The sequence below is a fragment of the Thunnus maccoyii genome, chromosome 15, assembly GCF_910596095.1.
Source record: "Thunnus maccoyii chromosome 15, fThuMac1.1, whole genome shotgun sequence".
NCBI lineage: Eukaryota > Metazoa > Chordata > Actinopteri > Scombriformes > Scombridae > Thunnus > Thunnus maccoyii.
In genome coordinates this window covers 13,066,341-13,091,818 of record NC_056547.1, presented here as the reverse complement: position 1 = coordinate 13,091,818, position 25,478 = coordinate 13,066,341, and the positions used below count along the sequence as shown (strand labels likewise).

The 25,478-nt window shown below is 39.5% G+C and overlaps 1 long non-coding RNA gene across 1 annotated transcript; it reads right to left on the bottom strand.

Annotated features, from left to right (window-relative positions):
* Positions 1-1,977: 1,977 nt before the first annotated feature.
* LOC121913465 lies at positions 1,978-7,244 on the bottom strand. Its single transcript, XR_006100315.1, has 3 exons — positions 7,148-7,244; positions 3,544-4,219; positions 1,978-2,105 (listed from the first exon to the last, which is right to left on the bottom strand). It is a non-coding gene; the product is annotated as an uncharacterized LOC121913465 (long non-coding RNA).
* Between the last annotated feature and the right edge of the window lie 18,234 nt (positions 7,245-25,478).

The following is a 25,478-nucleotide window of genomic DNA, read 5'->3' as shown; positions in this document are numbered from 1 at the left end:
AAATCACAATAATGATCACTGCTCTGTGGTTGCAGCTTGACTGTTAAAGCATATGTTGAAATGTTACAAAGGATAAAGCATATATAGAGGTAAATTGTTGACGTTGTCCCCTAAATTTGCCCGTGTTTCCCTGAAATATATAGTTACAGGCACTAAGTTGGTTAAGGTTCTGAGGGTATGACAGAAGTTTTTCAAGAAGCATTGCAATATGGATCACTCCCAGAAAGTTTCAATGAAGCTATGATATCATTTATACCAAAAAAAAAAAGAGAGACAAAAATCTAACTAACACACAGCTAACTATAGACCTATAAACTTAATAAATGTTGACTGTAAAATACTGTCCAAGAAATACTGATAGATACTGCTAGACTGATAAATAAGATTTTGCCACAAATCATTCACAAAGATCAGGCAGGGTTTATAAAAACAAAATAGGTCATCGACCAATAATGATACTACATCTAATGTAGATCAATAGAACAAACACATACCCTTTGTCAGCCTAATCACGCGATTCCCCAAAAGCATTTGATGGGGTCGAATGGGCTTTCTCATTTTCTGCTCTGTCAAAATTCAGGTTCGGTGATGGTTTTTGTAAATGGATAAATGTTCTATATCCATGCCCCAGGGCTGCAGTTTTCACTAATGGGATAATATCTTCATTCATGTCCAGATCAACTCGCCAAGGATGCAGCCTCAGTCCACTCCTGTTCACGGTTTTTCTCAAACCTCTAGCCATATCGATCAGAGAGGAGCCAAGAATTAAAGGAGCTATTGGAGGTGGCAGGGAACACAAATTATTTCTTTATGCTGATGATGCTGACATTTTGGTACTGAGTCAAAACCCTGCCAAGTCTATATCAGTGCTTTTTAGAAGTTACTGAAGCATATTCCAAAGTATCTGCTTACAAAATTAATTGGTATAAATCAGAAGTATTGCCAGTGTCTCAGCTTGTTCCTCTAATCTACTATCTATTCAAAAGGTATGAAATATTTGGGGATACAACTGAACCCAGATATAGGAGAAATTATTACCATTAACATGGAAACACTATTAAATTATATTAAAATTAATCTGGATAATTGGAGTAAGTTACACTTGACATTATGGGGAAAAGTGAACACAGTAAAGAGGGTTATAGTCCCACAGATAAATTACGTAACTGGAATGATACCAATAAGTATTCCACAACAATTACTACTAAGATATATGATAAAACACTTTCTTTGGGTTGGAAGAAAGCCTAGAATTCATATGGACGAGCTCTTTCAGCCAAAGAAGAGGGGAAGCCTATCATTACCAAACATAAACTATTACAATATTTCTTTTGAAATGGCTAAGCTTCCCAGACACTGGGACTGAACAAATTCTGAATCGGATTGGGTCATGGCTGAACGGGAACATACTTCTCCTTTTAAACCTATTGAGGCTCTAGCACAGACATAAAAAAAAGGAGAAAAATAACATTATGAATCCCATTGTAGCACATTCAAAGATAATTTGGCAAGAAGTACATAAGAAATGTAAGATCTCTCATGATAATGAAAAATATGCATCCATATGGTACAACCTCAAAATTAAAAAAAAGGTAAACAGACAACTGGGGCTCAGTGGTTGAGAAAAAGGTATCAGAATACTAAATGACCTATTCATATGAGGCAAAAATTCAATCCAGAGGGACATGGCCATCTTTGGAAATATTTACTAATTAGACACTGTATTAAAGGGAAAGTTCACTTCCACCAATAAAAAAGACCAAAGAGAGTATTATCTACAACTACCAGCAATGTTTCACAAAGCATCAAAGTGGTATGGGTAAATAACAATGGTTGTAAAAACCTTAGAATGTTTTGGGGAAAAGACCTGGTTTGTACATTTGATGAAGAAACATGAGAGAAAATTCTTTCCAACAATGAGGAATATATCAGAGAAGCCAGAGGCAAATTTATTCAACATAAAATCATTCATAGACATTATTATACTCCAACAAGACTCAATAAAATGAACCTAATTAAAAACAGTTTACGTTGGAAATGTAAAACAGAACAGGGTACGCACATGTATACATGATGGGGATTTCCCATGGTTATGGAGGAATGCTCTGGAATATATGAGTGAATGGTTAGAAGTTGAACTGCACAAGATCACACAAGTTGTGTCCCCGTGGGGACAAAACTGTAGTGCCACAGTTAAGTAAATTTGCATTTAGAGTAGTAACAACTGGCAAAATAACCTGTGCTCGGTCAATTCTTAAATGTTCGAAAGAGTCTTGAACTCTTACACTGAAAATGTGGAGGGAACAAATGATGGAAATTGTTACATGTGACAAGATGCTGGGAAGATTGAACTAGAAAATTATACGGTTAAAGAACAATGGGACAGCTTTAGTGGGTAAATGTCCGGAGGGAGCAACCTAACCTTGACAAGACTGATGGTTTGGTACAGTACATCTGTAGTTGTTGCCATGTACTAATGCTCACCACATTATTGTAACCAAATAACTGCCTTTCTTATAGCAATGTCTGTTTGGTTACGTGCCTGTTTTTTTCTTTTTTGTTGTTTTTGTATTTGTTTGGGGGTTTTTTTGTTTTGTTTTGTTGCTGGATATTTTTATTGAATTCAATAAAAAAAACTTTAAAACAAAACTATATATATATATATATATATATATATATAGAGAGAGAGAGAGAGAGAGAGAGAGAGAGAGAGAGAGAGAGAGAGAGAGAGAGAGAGAGAGAGAGAGTAAGGGAGCAAGGAAAAACATTACTCTTTGAATGTCCTCAAACATTTACTTAATACCAAACTGTAAAAAAAACAAAACACATTTAATATTAATTAGGATTTCAGCACAGTACACTATCACGGCAAACTTAAAGTATCAAAAGTAAAAGCACTCAATGCAGAAAAAGGTCCTTTTGAGTATTGTAGTGTTATATATTATATTATTACATTATTATTTCTTACTTATTACTGTAGCAGCTGGTCGAGCAGGAGCTAGTTTTAGCAAATGTATATATGGGTAGTTTAATCATTAACAATGTATCATATCTTTTACACTCATCATACATTTTTACATAAAATCTTAATTTGTAACTAATTTTAACAATGTTATTATAGGTATCAAATAAATATAGAGAAAGTGCAAAATGTCCCTCTTTTGTGCCTTTTTGTTGTAGAAGATCAATTGTCATGAATTTGGAATCTTCAAATAAAGTAAAAATACCTCGGATTTGTATTTGAAGGAATTGTGTGATGTTTTGGGAAATATGCTTGCTGAGAGTAAGTCAGGGCAGCAGCTAATTTATTATTTTCATTATCCATTAAAGGAATAGTTTGACATTGTTGTCTTGTCGTGAGGTTGCCAGGCAACCAGTGGAGACTCCGGGAAGTCACTGTGCACAGTTAAGAAATAGTCCACCACGTAAACCCCATAAAACTACAGTTTGTTGTTTTTACACTTTGGTTTCTGTACAGATTAAACAAACATTAACATGTTAGTTACTGAGCTTTTGAGGTGCTGATAGGCAGATTTTTCTCACCTTTAAATGGAGCCAGGATAGCTGTTTCCTCTGGTTTGCAGTCTTTATGCTAAGCTGAACTAACTGTCTTCTGGCTCCAACTTCAAATTTAACAGACAAACACAGCTTCGTATTTAACAGACAAACACAAAAAACACAAAAGATCTTCTCATCTAACTGTCAGCAAAAAAGTGAATCATTTCCTAAAATGTCAAACTATTCTTGGACAGTAAGTACAGTTCTTGAGTACCGTAAATGTAAACATTTATATTCCACCATAGCACGTCTCCCCTTAATTTAATCGTCCCATACAAAGAAGCAACAATTTAACTCTGTTGCTTCTTAGATTCAGCTGACTTGAAGGAACCAGCAATCCTCCTTTATCATCACTGTCACAGCACCGACTAAACCCCAATGATCTCACTTCCACCACTTTAGTATGTTCACCTGGTTGCAGGTGGTTTCTCAGATGCATGTCCCCTGCTCTGAAAATATCCGAATGGGACTTCTTCAAATCTGCCCATGAGTCTGGATTTGACTTGACACTCCTCCAGCTTCAGGTCACTATGAGTCAACTCTCCTCCTTTGCACACGGTGATTGACCTAGGTGGGTGAGTTTGCGCTGAGATGAGGTGAGGAGACAGTTTGAGATCCAAAATGACATCATTTACTCCCCTGGGAAATATGATGCCAGCTCCTGCAACAAAGATACGGGCAGGATTACGTGACAGTCCATCATGCAAGCTATCAAAGCAGTTAACAAGTGCGATATGTCAGTTTTCACATTATTATGTTTCACAGCTGCTGATCTGATACGTGCAGCACTCATGATGAGAGGGATCTGCGGAGCTGGCATGCAATCTCATTAATAGTCCCTTTTGAGCTGATAATTGGCCCTCAGAGCAGCGTGAGTCTTGTTAAAATCTAAATGTGTAATTTGAAAACTAGAATAACATAGTTTCCTTGTATATGCAAAAACATGCATTTATTGAATAGTCATATTGGGCCTAAATTTAATGAAAACTTCTAATTTTACAATGACAGCCCACTAATTTAAGGGTTTAAGAGACAGACTTTATTGGACGTGTTGTTAAGAGAGGAAGGAAAATGTGAATGTGCATTTTAATTAGGACGGCGTTAAGCATCCTGGAGGGCTTTGCTTTTGCGCACGTTAATTTGGGCTCTTGCCAATCCTCCCCTGATCAGTTGACTAATGTGTTGACAAGTGGAGGAAAGTTATCGCCGAATCTCAAACAGAGCACATTTGCCGTCTGAAGCAGCCTCTAGTACCAACAGCAACAGCATGTGTGTGAAAAATGGTTTGAATATTAAAGAGGGCACGGTATTACTGTAACCCTGGGCTGGAGGAAATAGAGGTAGATATGAGGCTGTAATAGGACTTGGATTTTATTCCCTGGTTGAGCTGGTCTATATGTATTTACATTCATACATATCAGCAAAGTCCAACTCATATAACCTTGCTTTTTCTAATGTAAACCATTATCTGTTTTTTTTCCATTTAGGATGCTAAAGCTTCTTATGAATTATAGAAAACGCATTTGCACTGTTACTCTGCAGAAACTCTGTTTAGCAAAAAAAAAAAACATCTCAGCCTTCTCCCATGTGAGGGTATATTAATGGATGTGAGATTTAAGATGTTTTAACTGCAGCTTCTTCTTGCCTGCATTAACGCGGCCTTCTCTGCAGTCTAAGAAATCAATGAATGCGCAATCAAATAAAAACCGACTGTGCGACAGATTCCCACCATGGGATAGTTTTTCTTTTTAACAGCAGTCTGTTTTTCCTTCCCTCCAGCCTTGTTTAAAAAAAAGTCTCTATTTTCTCTTCTTTCTCCTTGTGTTTTGCTTACTCACATTTTCTCTAATTTTCTCCACATCTCACCCTGCACTCTGCCTGTGGCCTCTCATCATTTGTGTCTAATCTTTCTATTATCGGGGTGAATTTCCTCTAACCCCTCTTAACACTTGTCTTCATTTTAGACAGTCAAACCTTCCCTCCAGTCTCCACAGTGTTCCCTAATGACCGTCCTCCTCCTCCTCCTCCTCCTCCTCCTCCTCCTCTTCCTCTCCCTCCAGATTTAGCTGTAATCCCTCATTTCTGGTTGCTACATCTGCACAGCACTCAACAGCTGGGGACCTACTCACACAAACAGCCGTGGACCTCGTGCATGCGTGTGTGTGTGCAGATGTGCACATGTGCCCACACTTTGGGCATCTGGTCAAAACTTAAGCCCAGGAATAGCTAATGCTCCAAAAAAGATGTTATGACCGAGTATTTGTGTCATGCTGAGCGATTCAGGATGTTGCAGACGAGCACAAATAAGAATCAAAGGAAATAGATAATACAGTTTAAAATGTACAGAAAGCTGCATCTTGTCAGGAATGTAAACAAGTCTTAAAAAGAAAATCTGGTCTAAAGAGGATATGGTTTATTACCAGCAAGTTGGATTTCTCACTTTTGATATGTGACTCTAAACTCTCTTTCAAAGTTAAAAACAGAAAAGCCGATAAAACGGTCGTCAGAAGACCAATTCTGGAGCTTCTTCATTCACAAACAACAAGAAACCTGCAAAGTTCAGCTGTTGGTTGTTGCCAAATTGTTTAACATTGATATAGACACATTTTTAGATAATTATTTGCATCATTAAAGTCTCCCTTGAGGCCCAATTTAAGCGTGGCGCTTTACAAATTAACAATTATGAATTTAACTGTATAAGATGATGCCACATGTATATTTCATGGTGGATTTTTGCTTGAGTGACGAATTTTACCAATTTTGGACGTTTTCAGTGCTGAACTCCCCAGAATGATGACAAATCACTGATATGAAGGGGCATGTTATTAAAAGGTAAAGCGTATTACGTTTCATAGCAATATTTTGTACCTTGTGCGAGCATGTGTCAAATCCATTTACTTCAACTGACTGCTTCAGATGTCACAAGGTATCTTGACTCACTTCCCTCAGGGTTTTTTTCCCCAAATGTCATATTGACAAACTAATTTCGCAAAGGTCTTTCAGTTTCAGGTTCTTTTTTCAGTTTTTACTGCGCTTGATGTAAAGTTAGACAGACATGTTGTGTGGCCTTAAAGTATACATTCAGAATGAATCAGAGAGACATGGAAACCGATTTCATGAAAACCTTCATGATTCCACCTACAATCTGTATGTAAAAGTTGTCAATGTTTTCATCATTTTCCATCGACAGCTATGCATTGGCTTCAACAGGAAGCTATTTCTTATTCTGGAGCCTAAATAATCTTTGAGGCTAAAGCCAAACACCCGTTCACAGCACATAAGATTGTGCAAGCGCCACATGACACCAGCAGCCTGCACGGTGTTAATGGCCACAATGATAGATGGCATGTTAACACAGACTGATGAAGCGTTCAGATGGAGTGAAAGAACAGAGTGACATTCTCGTTGCTAGGACTTGAAAGTGTTGGAAATACTCACATCACAAAGTGAGTTTTATTAATCAACCATAAAGAAAATGTAGAAGACTTTTCATGAGTAGAGTTGATTTCTTTATAGCAGTAAGCATAACAATTTTTGCATCTGTAGATTCAGAGTTTACAGACTGCGTGTTGCATACTGTATGTCCTACCTACAAATGAATGATTTTCCCCAGTTGGCAGCTCGCATTTACAGCAAATCCAACATGACATGAACGCAGCATGACTGTTGGTAGGAAGCCAGCAGAGGTCCAGCCCTTAACAAGCCGCACCTGTGCCTAATCAAACCCTTGCTTTTATATCTGTGAGTTTCAGTAAACACTGAGGGAGGCTGGGCCTGAAATGAAGAATGACTTTTACTTTACACACTACATGTAAAACTGTGGCACATGTGGTATGTTTCATACGGTAAAACCTTCCGAACTCAGTCACGGTGTACCAGGAGGCTTATATATAGTGTGTATATATATATATATATATAAGAAAAGCAATAAAATCAACACAGATTGCTCTCATTGAGTCCTTAACTTCCCACTGTTCTTCATCTGCACTTTGGAAAGATGGATCCACTCCATCATCTTCTTTCAACAGGAAATTCAACAAATTAAAGAAGACAGAATGGATTGGTTTGCAGGATGGTGGAGCTATAATGATAATTTGTTGGTCTGTCAACTTATAAGGCTCTGTGTGGGTGGGAGGGTCGTCCCACTCCCTTCTGCAGCCATCCATCTTCCATTGTGAAGTGAAGTAAAGCTACATTTCACCAGCTTGCAGTCTGAAAAGCCTTTGCTCTCAAACCTGAAACAATCAGTAGTGTTTTAGTACCAGTTGTATGTTCAGTATGCAGTAGTGGAAGAAGTACTGAGATCTTTTACTTAAGTAAAAGTAGCAATACCACAATAAAAAAACACTCCATTACGAGTAAAAGCCCTGCATTCAAAATCTTACTAAAAGTACATAAGTACTGGTGGCAAAAGAATAGAAGTACTCTGTATGCAAAATGCTGTATGCTATTTAATATATATTGTATATATTATTACAATATTTACACTGATTCATGGATAGCATGGACATACTGTTGGGTTTTCTGATTTATAACAATGCATATTTTATAAACTGATCATAAAAAAAGTACAATATTTTCCTGAAATTCCTGAAATGTAGTGGAGTAGGAGTACAAAGTAACATAACATGGAAAAGCAAAGTACAAGGACCTCAAAATTATACTTAAGTACAGTACTTGAGTAAATGTACTTAGTTACATTCCACCACTGTCAGTATATCAAGACAGTGATTGAAAATTATTTCACTGATACACCCAAAATATTGAAAAACATAAAGATTATTCATGTCATGGGCAACGTACCAGCTGGGGATTTGACTGTATGAGCTCAAGGTGAGTCAGATGATAGGAAATTTTTTAAATTTTTCATAAATCTCTGTTAAACCCCTTTGACATGAAATATAGTGCATGAGCATATCTGAGCATGGAGATTCATTCTTCATCGTCTTGGCTAGTAAAAGCTAGTAAGTGAACTTTGAGTTGAGAATATTTTATCACTGGTGCACGTATTGTATATACTGTATGTTTACTGCGACCACAGACTTTGGCAGATGCCAGCATGTTGTAGTGTAATTTTTTAATTTTTTCCTCCTCTTCTATAACATTTGTTTTCAGTTTTTGTATTTCACTTGTTAGCCATGGTGCATTGAGAATGTACTGTGAAATGAACATGTAGCCTACAGTATATAATAATAATATCTCATGTGTACTACTATTAAAGAGAACTTAATTTGTTAACTGTAAAAAAAAAAAAAAAAAAAAGTCCTCTAACAAATGTTTCCCTCTGTTTATCCATCTAAAAAGGTTCAGTCATAAAGGTGCTTACTGGTGCTCAGTGTATTTTCTGTTAATTAATTTAGTAGCTCACTATGTCAAAGCTGTCAAATTAAGTGTGATAACCTCATATAATTAAACAAATTAGATCATTGAGGAGATGATTAACAGCCTGTGTCTTACATAAGTGGCATTGTTAGTCTAGGTGTCTTGAAATTAAGGCAACATTTCCCATAAATGCCTTTGTTTCCTGTCACAAAGGATGTTGCAACTTGTGCATGTGTGACTTTTCTTTCACTTCACTTAAGACAATTAAGATTTTAGAACATTTTGTTCCTTGTACCACCAGCAGCCCTGTGAGAAACTCTGAGAGGAATCTCAGAAGTAATTTTAAAGATTAATTGATGTTAAAATGCTAGTTTGCACTTTTAATTAAAGTGCTGGCAAGCTCTAATGGAGCCAGCTTTTTTAACATATGTTATTTCACTTTTATGAAGGATGATAATGATTTTCAAGTATTTCTGATTCATTATATATCTATGTGATTCAAATAAAAGAGACCATTCACAGAAAGCATGGGACTTCTGTGGTTAATTTCCCCTTAAATGACCCAGAACATCTCACTCCCAGTGTTGCATCGAGGTCCCAGAATGGCCATGAGAGTCGCTGCTGACAGACATTGATGACTTCCAGGCACAGCCTCAGTTGATCCCCATACCGCTAATGCTGCTATCCCCAACTACACCCTATTAGCAAGAGTTTGAGAGCAGGTTTTGTTTAATGAAAACGTAGATATAGCGAGAGAATGATTAAAAGACCTTAGCTGCCCTTTTATCCGTAATCAACCAGCCTTTACAGAGGAAGTCCGCAGTTATGACCTTTGCCCAGACATGCATTGGGCTAAGCCTTCTTAGGCCAGCATGATGTGTTATGAAATATTGTTGATTTTCCTGAGTGGGATCAAATGGACGTCAAATGTACACACACATCTTTGCCATTGTGTGATGTGATAGAAAAATCTATAAATCCATATTGAAAACGCAAATGAAGTAGATGCAGAATGAGTTAAAAATAATGACGTGTGAGATGTGTCTGTGTCAACGGGGTCTTATCCGAGTGCAGATGTGTGTGAGTGTGCGTGCGTGTAGATACATGCTCAAGGCAGTACTTATTCAACAGAATGAAAGCAAGTCAGAACATGGTTACATGGTTCACCTGTCCTGGCAGTGCTGTTACACAATCCCTGCTGAAAACAGAGTAAAAATAACACAGACCTTCAGCTGATACCTTCACCAATAAGTTTTTTGCATGAATAGTTTTATATTATTTTCACTCAGTAGGTGTAAGTTGAATTGTCTTTAAGCAGAATAACCTTATATAAAAAAAACTGTATTCTGCCATAGATTATTTGTCTATTTGAGGTGAATTCCTCATACTCATACTATCATACATGGTGCTGTTGTGTTTACTCTGTTCACTAGAGGACTCAGTCACATTCAAATGACTCACTTGTGTTTCACTATTCCGGAATTTTCTGATACCTCTTAAGTTCATGACCTGTGACACATACAGTATAGGTGTTTTTAAAAATGTCAGAGCCCATGGAAGTTGCTTTTCAATTTTTTAAATCTTTTTTCTGATGTCTAAATCAAGGTTTAAAACTTTTTACTTTTTATTTTTTACCACCACCTTTTATTACACAGTCCCTCCAGGAAATTCAACCAATCTTCAACCAATTCCTGCAATTTCTCCACATTAAAGGTGCTACTGGGAAGATTTCGACATTGATATATCAACGTAAAATCAATGTCCATACCTTGCGATGAGAATGAAAAATGATTAATTGATTGATATTCTCTGTTTTGTATTGATATTGTGTGCGACCGGGTCGGATTCACAGGAGTTCTGCTGAATGCATTACGGCACAAAGCAAGCCTTTCCAAACAAAAATTGCTTTATCAACAAAAATAACTCTTCATTAACAGTTAGCAAGGCTCTTCAACCTCTCCTCTCATCATCAAAACAAACCAGCTGACTGGAAAAAACGGCAAAACAAGAAGAGATGGGGTTTATGGGAAATATGGTCTTATGAGAATTAAGCTACCAATAGTTGCATTTCCCTACATCAGTCTAATCCTTTTTATATGGTCTTGTGTTTCCCTTTTAATTGGGTAATTATTGAAAGGTGATGTACAAACTTGCCCTGTCTAAACATGCAAACGAAAGAACACCAAATAAATTACTATTTTCAAAAGAATCCCCTACAGCTATGGTGTTGTCATGACTCAAACTACTTTAGTACCAAACATTATGTAAACTTTACCTTCCATATCAAAAATACAACCTCACAAGTTCAAAGTGAAGGCAGTAAGACTGCAGGTTAAGCTACAAAACGACATTCCAGACAGCTTGTAGAAGTTGTAGAAGTCATGGTTGTTTGAGTCCAGGTCCCCTGGTAAGTCTACTTAAAGGCTTAGGCCTTAGGGCTCGGTCACACCAGAATCTACAAACTAATAACATTGAAATGTCAGACCGAAATCAAGTCATTTCAATAGAGTTGTTGTTACAAGTGGTTTTGCTTGCAGAGGCGCAGTAAAAATTACTGAGTGCTTGGCACAAATTTGTGCTGTTGACAATTCCAAACACGTCCATAGAGCGGATGCAGATCCTTGACATCACCAAGCTTCAGTTACCACCTATTTCATGTCCGTACGTGAATCAATTTTGCTGTAACACTTTCAGATACGAATGGGCATTTTCCCGCTTTGCTACATGCCTTTATCCTGCTGCTCCAGACAACAGGTTCTGCTGCAGTGAGATCACCAATCCATTAATAGCAGATCACCAGCAAGGAAGGTATATGAAAGCTTCACAGCACCAACTACCCCACTGGCCAACATGGACACTCTGATTAATCCTTCTCTAATACGATTTTTCACTGGAACAGTCAAATTTGCCAATAGCAACGGGATGATTTAGAGCACCATACTGGGCTGAGCCCCTCATATCTCCTGAGATGAACATAGCTTACTGTACGTGGACTAATGCTCTCGTGAAGCCCATTGGTGGAAATCCAAAAGGGCACATCATCCCAGATAGTATCCATATGTTTCAGCCCACCAAGAGGTCCAGGAGAGGCTGCAAACAGACCATCCAGCTGTTGTGCCAGTTGTGTGGTAAACACCGCAAGGATTAGCCCCTGCTTTTAAGCTAGGAGATAATGATTCGAAATGGCCCAGGGTCAAAGGTCGATTGCATGTGTCCTGTTCTGTGGGCGGTATAATATGCTCTGTGTATGCTGTCTGTATTCAGAAATAGAAAGACCTCTGATCCGGGTCAGTGCCTGAGCATCCGCCGTCACACCACAACTGCCGCGCTCAGATGGACATTTTGGAAGCACAGAAATGACAAACTAATAAATATGGAGCACACACACAGGCCAGCACACACACATACACACATACAGTACTGCACAAAATTAGCACCTCTGTCAGTCTGTTGATAAGAGAGAGTGGCAGAGAGTGACCTCAGAGGCTCTTTAAACCTCCAGATAAAGTGTATAATTCACACCAGGTCATAAGAGGTCTTTGGCGGTATAATGGACATTAATGAGTGCTCTAATGTATGAGTACAGATAAGCCCATTAAGGTCAACTGATGAATATAACCTTACTTCCCCTCAAATATTAAATACTATTGCACAATATCAACAGACTGAAAAGAATAATCTCTCACCACAGCAGCAGCAGCAGCAGCAGCTGTAATTATTTGATATATTCTAAGTAAAATTCCTGAGCAGGTCCAGAGAAATCCATACAGGGCTGTAATGTACATTTGCAGATCAAAGCTGTGAAAGACTACAGCAATTGTTAATGGTGGAAAAGAGTTTTTTCCCAGAATAAAAAATCCCCTGTTTCAATGACACCTTCTGTAGTGCACAAAAAAAAATCATGTCAGGGGTTGGAAAGTGTCAGGCTCACAAGATGATAATTTAATTTTTTTTAATTTATTTTTTTAGTTGGTCCTTATTTTAACAGAGTTACAAAAGAATGCACATATACATAGATAAATCATAACAAATTATATCATACAAACAAAGAAAGAAACATTATTGTATTGTAGGCTGAAGCTTTAGCTTTTTGTGCCTACCCTTTTACCTCATACATAAAAAATAGTCAAAAATACAAAATCAAATATTTCATTCACCCTTATGTTCATACCTCAGTTTTATATTTGTTTACTATGTTATTTTTGAACATGTTTTTAAATTCATAAATTGTACTACGTCTTTTTAATTCCCTGTTGAATATAATACTGCTAACTGACCATATGATTGTTTAGAGATAGTATCTGTAGTTAACAGGAGTTAGTTTCAAACAGAGCTGTTAGATTAGCTCTGCCCACACTAACACTGAAAATGCGCATTTCTAACTATCCTGGCAATAGCTGTCAAGACCACCATCATTTCAGTATCCTGCATTTTAGCAGGAAAATCGTCTATGTAATCCTGAGTTTATTTTGGCTTCTCATAAATACATTTATGATATTTATGACAATACATGACAAACATTTCACTAGACATCACTAGACAGAGGTGAAAATAACACATCGCTCAAACCACTTAATTGAGTTCAGTATGAAGATTTGTGGTCACTGACTATGTAGTTCATTCGTACACATCAGTAAGCACATCAGTAAGCTGCCTCTAACTATTTTCAGTTTGGTCTCAGATTGATCTGTCTAATGAGTTTCAAAGCCTATATAAGCCCTGTTTTAGCTTAGCAACCACCTATTATTGTTTCTGTGACTTTGTCATCTTACCATTTTAAGGTACTCCAATGCAGAAAGCTACTAGATACTACTAGATGTGGTCAGTAATGATGGTGATTAAGAATACTCAGTTTAGCTTTAGGATACAAAAGATTTGTTTGTTGAAGGTCTACTTACTATCTTTTCCTCTTCATCAGTGGACAGATGGATATCCTCAGGTGTCATGTATATAATTCTGTTGACATGCAAGCTCATTATTATTTCATCTGTGCACTTTGTCCATGTCAGCTTAAAAGTTAAGAATCACCTTGGAAATAGTAGTTTGGCAAAAATCTGTCCATCATCCAGATCCATCTCCATGACAACTGCACCAACTCAACCTGCTAATGAGGACTTTGTGATACAGCCGAGAGCTCTTCAAAAAAGTGAATTATTCTTTAAATAAGTTATTATTTTTATTATTATTTCAAACTATTATTTCTGATGACAAGAATGAAATTTGATGTTTATCTAAAACAAGTTATCTGACAGACAGAGCCTTCTCAGATGGGAACCACCACTTTTACCAACTCACATCAAATGTAAAGGAGCTAAAAATTGCAAGTGAAATATGTTTTAGGTTATGGTGTAATTATGAATTATCCAACTTTGTAATCATGTTTTTGGTTCTCTCTTTCAACTCTTTCTGGGTTATGTATTAATTTTCCAATCATTTTTTTTATCTGTTACTGTGTTTTTCACACTGCTCTTGTTAGGCTTTTTTTTAGAACTGTTAATGTCAACTCTGCCTTTGAGTTATTTGTGTATGTTTATGGACCTCAGAAAGACTAGCAGCTGCATTAGCAGAAGCTAATGGGAATCCTATGAATAAAAGAGAAATTTAGATTATGTTTATCTGCAAAAGGTGGACAGCATATGGAAATACACCTCTCCAACAGCGATGAAAAGTGGAGGAACAGATGAGCTCTTTGTCATCTGTGTCATGTCCACTCACTTTCAACTGAAAAACCTGTTCAACAGACAGGACTTGTCTGGCACTCGGCTCACACAAACAGCTTTCCCTGCACAAACATGTTTCTTTTTACAGAGTCTCCTTCTTGCCCGAAGAGACAGCAAGTGAGCTTGCATATTCATGATGTGGGTGCATGTATTGTCATGTTATAACGAAAGACAGGGAAACATGCACCCACTAATCCTTTGTCTGCAAACTGCTAAGAGCTTCTACACCCTAACAAACTCAAATGCATGATGCATAGCGGCAAGGATGCACGGGAGGCCATGCAAAAGATAGATGTTGACAATAATAGATGCATACTGCCAGCAGGAGAATGTAGCCTGTTTAAGAATGATAGCTGAAAGCCAAGCCATTTTGGGGCGGGGGGGGCAGATCCATAATGTAGAAATCCCAAGGGGCAGCACCTGCCTGCTTATAGGCAAGAACACACACATTTTTTCCCAAGCGCACACACAGAGAGCATGCAGTGCCAGTGGAGGCTGTTGCTCTGGATGGTGTGAGGTGCAGAGTGGGGCCCCTCTTGGGCCGAGGGTCTTTGTTCCTCTTTCATGGGCTCTGCTTCTCTCTGATGATGGGCCCATTGTCCGTGCTTCCAACAGACCTGCACCATTCAGGCCTGCTGATAAAGCCCCCTTTCACAAAACCGAAGCAGGGGAAGAAGGAGGGAGAGAAAGGATGGGAGTATGGAAAGGCAAAGGGGATGGAAAGGCAGCTAGTAGTAGAGAGGGTTAAAGGCAGGAAAGAAAGGGTTATGATGGAGTTCTGGAAGGGTGAGCAAGACGGGTAAGATTTTTAAAGGCAAGGCTAAAAAAAACCCCACCATAGTAAAAAAAAAAAAAAGGGAAAGAACAAAAGAAGAACTGGACTGGAGTAGAGAATTTCAAGGTGGATGGAAAAATGAAAGGTTTCATTCGCTTCCCTCGTTGGCTCCACATCTGCTGATCTGAGATTAGCCATCAGGCGAACAGGAGCCCTTGTCTCTCCAGTTCTTTCCAGCCTGTTAGATCACAGACTGTGCAGTCAAAACCAGCATATATCCAGTGTGCTTTGCATGACCCTGAATGTTTTTCCATCACTGCATGAAACTTAAAAAAAAACTCCTAAGAAAAGAAATTACACTCAATGAGCCAGAGCCATTTTTTTTCTGAAGTTTGAGGAGCGCTTTATGCCACCCTTAATGAGAGCTAACATCAGCGCTTGACTCGCAATACTCTTGGATGCAGTTCAGCAAAACACCACTTATGTAATTATGCAGATTTATTTATTTATTGTGTGTAACCATGCGACTGAACCAAACATGCTCTTTTTTTGCTCAAAAAGGCAGGGAAGGAGGAGGAGGAGGAAGAGAAAGCAAAAAAAGTGACCGCTGTCGGTGTCATGCGGAGCCGGAGGGGGTGCTGCTCAGAATGTCACACAGCGTTCGGTCATACTAGCAGGGCTTGGCCTTGAGGCAGCCTCACCCGTTTCTCCTCCACAGGATTAGAGGGGTGAGTGGTGAGCGCTCATCACGGTCATGCGTTTTTCACCAGTTTGCTACACAAGCGCACACAGGGAAAACGCACAAGGAGAACGCACTCAGAAGTGGTAAACAGTAGCCGAGAGCTGCAGGAAGACGTGGATTGAGGCCACAGGCCATGGAAGGACAAGGAAAGAGTGAGACAGCTGGTCACTTCAGATGGTTAATGATCTGGTCACTTTTCACTCTGACTAAAAATCAAGAGTCCAGAAATAAATGACTTGATCCAAAAGAGATATTAAAGCAAGATTTGCCCCTAAGATTTAATGAGACCTTTCACCCAAAGTGATCTTTCTATCAAGAAGTCCATTAATCAGCCCTGAAAAGTAATAATCTAAAAATAGTTTCCCTAACGATGAGAATGTGTCAAACAGATTCAGTGTACTATTTTGGGATAAAGCGTCATGACGTGATGCGTTGCAGCAGAGTTGGTCATCATAACATAATCTGTACTGAGCTTGTCCGGACTGCTACATGTCAAAGTGCAATGGCTTGAGCTAAAACATCACACATTAATGCAAATGTCTGGCTGTATAAACACACAATTTACATAAAATGTACATAGATGGAGCGGAGGATTCTTCGGAGAGCTAACTACTCTGTACCGACACATGAGATGATGATGCCCTTGCATATACTGTAAAGAATTAATCAAAACTGGTGACTCAGTTTGACAACTAGAGCACTCTCATTTAGACTTTTTAAGGCTTAAATTTTAACCACATCTGTGTGAGAAAACTAACAAATTGCTTTGCATAACCTCATCAGAGGGAACTCAAAGCAGCCTGATGCGTCATGGCATTTAAGGTCAAACTAAAAAGTGAACTTTGTGAAATGTTAAAAATATTCAGTGATGATTACAAAGCACTGCCAAAAGCCTCTGAGGGCGCATTAGTGTGCCAAAGCAATGAGCCATTTCAGAGGTGCAGTGTCCATGGAGTTTGCATTTTCATTCTGTCATTTTAATCCAGTGACTGAACCCATTACATGTCCGATATCGCACAGACTCATGTGTGTGTGCAGGGTCATTCAGGAGCCAGAATAGATTTAACAGGTATCAAGAATAGAGCTGAGCAATTATGTAAGCAAAGAGACCCACTAAATGAGCATTTGCATAAATCCTTACACAAATAGCCATTCTCTGAAAAAAAAAGCTAAATCTCTGTCGCTCAGACTAAGATAAAAATACTTGTTTTGTGAATGGAGAAGGGGTTGCAGATGCATAGGTTACGGTGGTAATTACAGGCGGGCTAGTTGAGGAGACAGGAAGCGTTCAAACTGAGCGGCGAGTAAAGCCGCAGGGAGGATATGTTTTTAGAGGAGACATGGATGTGTTGAGGACTTCCATCCACACAGCAACAGGCATTGGGACAAAACAACAAGGAGAAAAAACAAGAAATGTGGAAGGAGGGAGGAGAGGAAAAGATGAGGAGATAGAGTGTGAAAGGAAGAAAAAAAAAGAAGAACAGAGAGGAGCATGGATGTGTTTTGACTGCAATTTGTCACGCTGACATTTATGGTACCGCATGGTGCTTGAATTTAAACTAAATCATGTACAAATCCCACCTCATACAAAGTCTATTTAAATTCAATTAACAAAAGCAGAATCAAGAATGCGAAGCAGAGACAGAAAGATTGGTGTCATTTGAGTGAGGGAAGCGTAGCGAGAGATGGGGGAAGTTATGGAAGGCGGAGGGACGGAGCAGGAGGGGTAGGTTAAGTACAAATTTGGAACCACACAAGCCAACCACACGCTGAAAGACTATAATTTGGATTTTCCCAGAATAGCCGGTAAACGAGGGAGAGAGGAGGGACAGAATAACATAAACTCTTTAGCAGCACGCAACACACACAACAACACACTCTCCAGGACAGTCATCATGTCACACACATACATATGCATGTAAAGTATCCATTATATACACACTGGTAGGTAAACATATATAGTACTGTACATATATACATGCATACGCCCACATGGATAAGGACTACACATTCATATGTACAGGCACAGAAATAAAATTTTGTATGTGTGGATGGTACAACTCTCCTCTCGCCGCTGAAAACATTAAAGGAGTAGTTTGACATTTTGGGAAAGAAGCTAATTGGCTGCTACAGCCAGCAGCCGCTGCAGCCAGTAGCCGATTAGCTTAGCTTAGCATAAAGACTGAAAAAAGGGGGAAATAGATAGCCTGTCCCTGTCCAAAGGTAATAAAATCCACCTACCAGCACCTCTGAAGCTCACTAATTAACACGTTTGTTTAATCTGTGCAAAAACCAAAATGTAATGTTGTGGTTTTACAGGGGCTTATGGGTGTGACTTCTCTCCAGCAAGTCACCACAACTTGCTGTTTTTACACCTCAGGTTTTATGCTTTGGACAGAGCTAGCTGTTTCCAGTCTTTATGCTAAGCTAAGCTAACCATTTGCAGCACTGGCTTTAGCTTTATATTTAGCGCACAGACACAAGAGTGGTATCAGTCTTCTCATCTAACTCTCTTCAAGAGGGTGAATAACCATATTTCCTAAAAATGTTGAACAATTCCTTTAATGTTTGGGTGTTTCCGCTTGACTGTTTTGAAACCGCCTGCTGACAGGAATTGGATAATTCAATCAGTCTGCTTGATGCTCAGGCCTGCGCCGCACGTATGAATTCAATTCTTACAACTCCCCTGTGAGCCTCTTCAACCCAAACGCCCTTTTCTTCATAGACCCGCTGAGGCATTTATGTGTATCTTCAGAGAACCATAACTCCAGCTCAAGACTTTTCTTTGGCTTTTGCTCCAAAGCTAACAGCACACTTCTATTTTATATTCTGTTCTCTCTCTTTTCTTGTAGCGGTCATTGTTGTTCTTTACTGACATAAATCTGTTTCTGTAACCAATCATGCCATTTCTACAAGTAACTAATACGTCTGATACTTGCTCAAACAGCTGAAACCAATAATCTCATCAACAGTAGTAGTGTCATGGCAGATTTATGACTTTGTGTTTAACACTTCGAAGCTGGCCTGCATCGGGCCGCACACAGTGAGCTCCAGATCTCCATCTCTCCATGCCTCTCAAGACACTCTAAGCTGCATGTCAGTTGTGCAGACAATGCACAGACATGCATGGCTTCCAACAGCTGTCTATCAAACTTGCCGATAGTTTTAAATATACAAGCATCCTGCATAACTGGATACAGATGTCGTGAAAAACTCAGCAGGGTCTGACATGCTGTCTGAAACACTAACAGCACGAACTGCAGAAAAGTGTAAACAAAGTGTCATTCATCGGACAGTACAAAAGTTTAAAGTATAAAAATAAGTTCTAATTTTAAGCCTTTCCATAGCTGTTTTTCATGCACTTTTACTTCATTATCATTTATCATGTAGGGAGGGAAGGTTATAATAGCACGATTCTGACTACAAGATAGCTGGTATCATTTCTGTCTCTGCTGGGAAAATGTTAAAAGGGAAATCTAAAATCCAACAAAAACTGCCCACTCGAAAAAATATATATTTTCAAAAACAAAATCCATCTAAAACAGCCTTTAGCTACTTATTCCACTGAGGTTTATCATGAACCTCATCGCGCCAATCTTAATGATCCATATCCTTGAGTATTAATATATTTGGACAGATATCTCCAAGATCACTCAGTAAATATGACCCACATTCAAGAGAAAAACGACGCTTTCTTGCCTGTGTTGGCTTCATATACTGTCAGAAATATTTCCTGCTCACAGTCACTGCTCTCACTGGAGTACAACATTTTATTTATTTTCACCTTGTCTAACTTATTGTGCATTAGCATCTGATCACTAGTTTGGACAGAGAATGAAAACAGTGAACAAAGGCGACCATGGCAATGCCGCCAGCCCTCTGCACCACGTTCTGTTTCAGCAGGTCAAGCGGAAGAACTAGGTCAGTTGTTGATTTAAACTGGGTCACGTTGGCCTATTGCTGATGGCCCTCGGGCCAGCCAGTGTGGGTATTAAGTGTATGCTGTCCTCATTAACAAACAATAATTTTCACTCCAGGATTATCACCCAGTGATCCTACTTGATGACTTACCCAAAGTGTCATTTTAACTGTTAAAACTAAAGACTCACTTGAGAATGGAAAGAGATTAAGATTTGTTTACATTTTTAAACTTATGGACATTCAGCAGAAGCTTTAAAGTGCGTCACTACAATAAGCTTCAATTCCCAGATCAGCAAAATTACATGCAGCCAGTAGTATTTTCTTACAATATTCTTGTAAGATTTGGCATGAATGATGTGTCTAAACACTTTAAAATGCATCTCAATATCAATACCATTTTTTTTTATTAAATTAGGAGGTTTCATTGAATTTATAGTTCCTCTTGCCTGACACTCTCTGGATTGCCCTGACATAGAAAATATCTTTCATCTGGTACTGAAAGTAGGTTAAAGAAATAATGGCATTTTGGGAAATATGCCTATTTGATTTCTTGATTAGAGTTAGATGAGAATATCGATTCCAATCTCATTTCCGTCCAGTAAATATGAAGCCGACACCAGCAGTGGCTTGGTGCTGGTGCTTTGTTCGAAGCTAAGCAGTTAGCTCAGTTTAGCACAAAGACTGCCTGCCATTAACCCACAACCTGATGTTTTCGATCTTTGTTTTTGAATGGATTAAACAAATGAGTGAGTTTTAGAGGTGCTGTTAGATTTTGTAACCTTTTGACATAGCCCGGCTAGCTGTTTCCCCCTGTTTCCAGAATGTATGTTAAGCTAAGCTAATCAGCTGCTGGTGGTAGCTTCATATTTACAGGACAAATATGAGAGTGGTGTCAGTCTCTAATCATCTACCTCTCAATAATAAAGCAAAAAAGCTTATTTTCCAAAATGCAAGACTATTCCTTTAACATACATGCTGGATGAATATTTGATATGACTATCTGGACAGTGTCTGTCTTGAGATGTCATCAGTTTGACTAAAATATTTAATATTTTCTTTGTAGTGCAGTTTGAAGTTCAGATGCCCAATGTTGTTAACGAGTGACTTCAGCCACTGAGGAAAGCCTTACTTCCTGTGGGATAGTATTCACTTGCTTAAACACATTTGTGATTTTATTGGCTCAGAGTGTATGTTATTACCGTTATGTTCTCCTTTTCTATGGTTGCTGAAAATTCTGCCTGGAGAGCTAGTCACTGCAGAGATGAGTCAGCCCATCAGAGAAAACCAGTACCACCACCAGCAATGTGTCATTATGTATTCCTTGAACTTCCTTGTCATACCTCTGCGGCTGTCCTTCATGATGTTTCCACATTTTGAAAGACATTAAACACATCTGTGAATTTCATCCTTCATATAGTAAAGCAAATAACCTAAAGGTAGAGCACCAGCACTAAACCATAAAGATAAGGTATGGTTTCCCTTGATTGGTTTGGTTTGATTTGAGATTGAATTTCTTTCTCTTGGTAAACAAGCTTGAGGGCGTTCTTGACATCAGGGGAAAAACCCTCTGTTGTCATGACAAGTCATGGAGATGGGTTTGATGGCGTTGTTTTCCAAAACGTGCAGGGCATCATCAGCCAAAATGTTGGCAAGGAAAAACAATATCGTTCTTTCCTTTCTTCTGTTTCGTTCTGCCTTTCAATGATGATTGCTTGTTTGCCATGTTGCCAAGATCGGCGAGGGGGTACAGTGGGAAGGCTAGATCATAATGGCTTTCTGCAAGTCATTTTGGCAAGCTACATTGTACATTCAATAGGGGTGACATTTACCCAAATTGTTACTGAGGACATTTTGTTTCCATGTGGGACAACATTCTGCACATGTAGAATTGACCACATCATTTTGCTGTCTGTGTATGCAGTGACATTTTGTATCCCGGCTAATGCAAGTCCCCCATACACAACCAATTATTTCAGTTCCCAAGGTCATTTCACTCTTCAGTCCAAAAATAAAGATATTTTGGCTAGCCCTGAACCACACTTGGATGTGAATAAATCATTCTAATGGTTCACGCTGACAGTCAGGATCTTTTAATGGCTTTCATGCTGCTTTGAGCCAAATGTCCAGGCTAATTATATTTGATCCAGGGATCTCCTCTTCACACGTTTCCCTGCTCTTGAAGAAAAAAGTGAATAGGGCTTAATGAAAGATTGTTATCACCAAGGTAAATGTGCTCAGGTGTGTTTGTTCTGCCTGCACAGGTGCTGCAGGCCCTTAAACACACCCATCAAACATACACACATGCACACAAAGCAACATTTAATCACACGAAATCCGCACACATGTTCATACACATGCCTGTACACACACACTTTATCTACATTACGTGTGAGCGCATGATTTATTAGCAGCCCGCTTTTATGAGCGCTCATGATTATATTAATAAATATACTGTGGTTTTCAGTTTCAAACAACATCCTTTTTGCTGCCCACTGTTTAGCTTGTTGAAATTTTAACCAGATTATTCTTGGCAAAAGGAAAACTCCCCTCCTTTTTCCACAAAACCTCCACTTTTATGTTATCCACAAGTTATGTCAGTTGATTGTGTCCCAGTCCCGATACTGCTGCAAATGATCGTTGGCTACAGTCACGCCCAACACTCTCTCCAAATCGAAACTGACAGATGAATTGAACCAGTTTTTTTTGGAACACTCATTCCCATCGATTTTGCTTTTGCTGACTACCTGCCCCCAGCGATGCTGAGCACTTTTAATCTGATTAGTGTATTCTCTGTCATGTCAATAAAGTTTTTAAAGGGTTTATAAAATAAATCGCATCCTGGCAAGCCTGGGGGATCCTCAGTGTGAAATACAACAAGAGATTCTAGGAAAATGCTTTTAGTTCATCCATAAAATATATACAGATTTGTCTCCGGGCTATTGTCCTGTTTTCTAGGAAAGACTGAACATGGACTCTCCAGTAATATTCCAGGAGATTCAGTTTGTGTTTTGTCTCCTAGTGACCCCCCAACCCCCACACCTCTTTGTCCTGACCCATGACTGTATTTAGATAAGTTGGTTTGCAGTGTTTTGTGGTCTTTTGAGTTTTGTATTACATTGTGAGTGTTTGTTTGAGCATTTGTAATGTGGTCAGTGCTCACACGAGAGACATGTCCTGTAGAGGGTGGATGGGGGATCTTTGAGAGCGTGTGAATGTAGGAGCTAGCTACTACTGCACAGTTTGCAAAAACAGTCTGAATAAAAATATCTGCATTTTTGTGTTTGGGTTTGCCCAAAATGTATGTGTCCCTGCATTTCTAAATGCATGTGTCTCTGCAGTGGGAAGTTCCTTCTCTCTTAAATTTCTGCATCTAACTGCATGTGTTTGTATATTTGCATTTGAAGAAACCTGGGAAGGGCTAGCGTCTCGACAAACCCGGCAGACAGACAGAGGAACATGCCAAAATGTGACCAAGAGAGAGGAAGGCAACATTAAAAACAAGGGAGGACAAGAGGAGGAAAAGACAGAGAGAACTTGGATAGTGGGGAAAGCGGAGAGAGACGGGGCCCCTGACCTGACCACACTGACACACTCAAGTCTCTCTCTCCTTGCCAGCTGTGCATTGCGGTCGACTCGGAGAGGACACACTCGCACACACATATACTTATCTACGCATGCTGACGATGAGGACATACTTGGCCTGTATGCATGTGTGTGTGTGTGTTTGAATGTGTGTTTGGATGTGACAGCCTATCCATGCGTGCTAAAGAGAGTGCGAACGCCACCAAAAATCCTACCGTCTGTGTTTGTTTTCCTTCCAGCCTTTGTGCCTTTGTACTCATGTCCCTGAACCTGTATGCACATCTGTGTGTGTATACGTATATTTACACGTCTGCTGGAGAGCGCTGGTGCTCATTTCCATCTGTTTTTCTTGCTCAGCAGCTCCAGCGGGCAGGATATTGGTGTGTAGTGTGTCCCCATGAAGCACTCCATCATCTCAGCCTCTTCACCTTGTCTCCACATGTGTGTCACGTCTGCGAGCCATTAGCAATGTTGAGCACAAACGGAGTAATTAGGAATAAGTGCTCAAAGGTGCAACTGTTAGACCCCGCAACCCCCCAAAGATCCCTTCCCACAATGCTTTGCCGCATTCTGAGGCCACCGTTCCCACCACTGGAGCCTGACTGTTACCCAACGTGCACGTCTCCTCAAATAGAAATGGTGCCGCTAACAGGCGATGTGGGCACCCTGTGTTTTCAGAACGGGCCCCAACGAGTGCTGACTGGCTCTCAGAGGGGTTATTTTTACCAAGAGTGGAGTTCCGTTGGACTAGAAGGAGTACGAGGTGCAGGAAATGCAACATGGTCAAAGAGTCAAGAAGGGGAAAGTTCCCTCTTAACACAGCAGATTGTCTTGTCGGCATATCATTCTGTGTGTGTGGTGCACATGCTTACGTATACGTGTATCTGTGGGTGTGTATGTGTACATTACACTGTAACAAAATGCGGGTGGGCTTTTACAGTACGAGTGCACCGTGTTTAGGCGAGGATAACTGTCCGTGTGTTTGTTGTGTGTGTGTTTGTCTCCCCATTTCTAGGAAACAGCCTTTCCTTGGCAGAGCAGGCAGCCAGCAAATCTTCTGTAACCTCTGTAACCCCCACCCACTACCACCACCATCACCACCACCTCCACCCTTCCTCACCCTGCAGGAGAGGAGCTGGGAATCGATACTTCGCAATCTGAGGGAGTGAGCATGCCAGCATCCGTAAGCTGAGGTTTGGGCATGGAACATCAGTCAGATACGCGGGCATGTGAGCATACAAACAATTACACATAAACACATGAGCGTGCACGCAAACATACTGCACACACATGTTCATGTTTGCGTGGACGTGGGGACTTCCCATTCGAGCTCATGACATCTTAATTCAGTGGCACCAAATGCAAAGTGTAGGGAAAAACGGAATGGAAAAACTGTATTGCTCCAGCTGAGGTCAGTTTTGGAGACAAAACCCTTGTTGAGTGAGCAAAGTAAAAACCTGAAATATGTGCCTTAATCGCTGTCCTCACTGTGCCCTCCAGCGATACGTGCTCCTGCCTGAGTCAAACAAAGGACAGAGAGGGAAATCAGCACAAACATATTTGCATATGCTCACAGTTTACTCTTGAGCGAGTGCAAATGTTGTGTGGAAAATAGATCCAAATAATTGTAGGTGCAGTCTAATTAAGATAACGCCTTTTCTATTGGTTCTAATCAGTTACACATATAAACAAATCTGTTTGCTATGCATAGATTTTATGGATAAACACATCGACTTACACATACACACAAGCACACGCACATATACACACAAACGTAAACACACTGAGGCCACCATAAATTACAGTCATCCCATCTGGGAGCATTAAGAAGCTGTTAATGAATAGGGTGCTGGAGCAG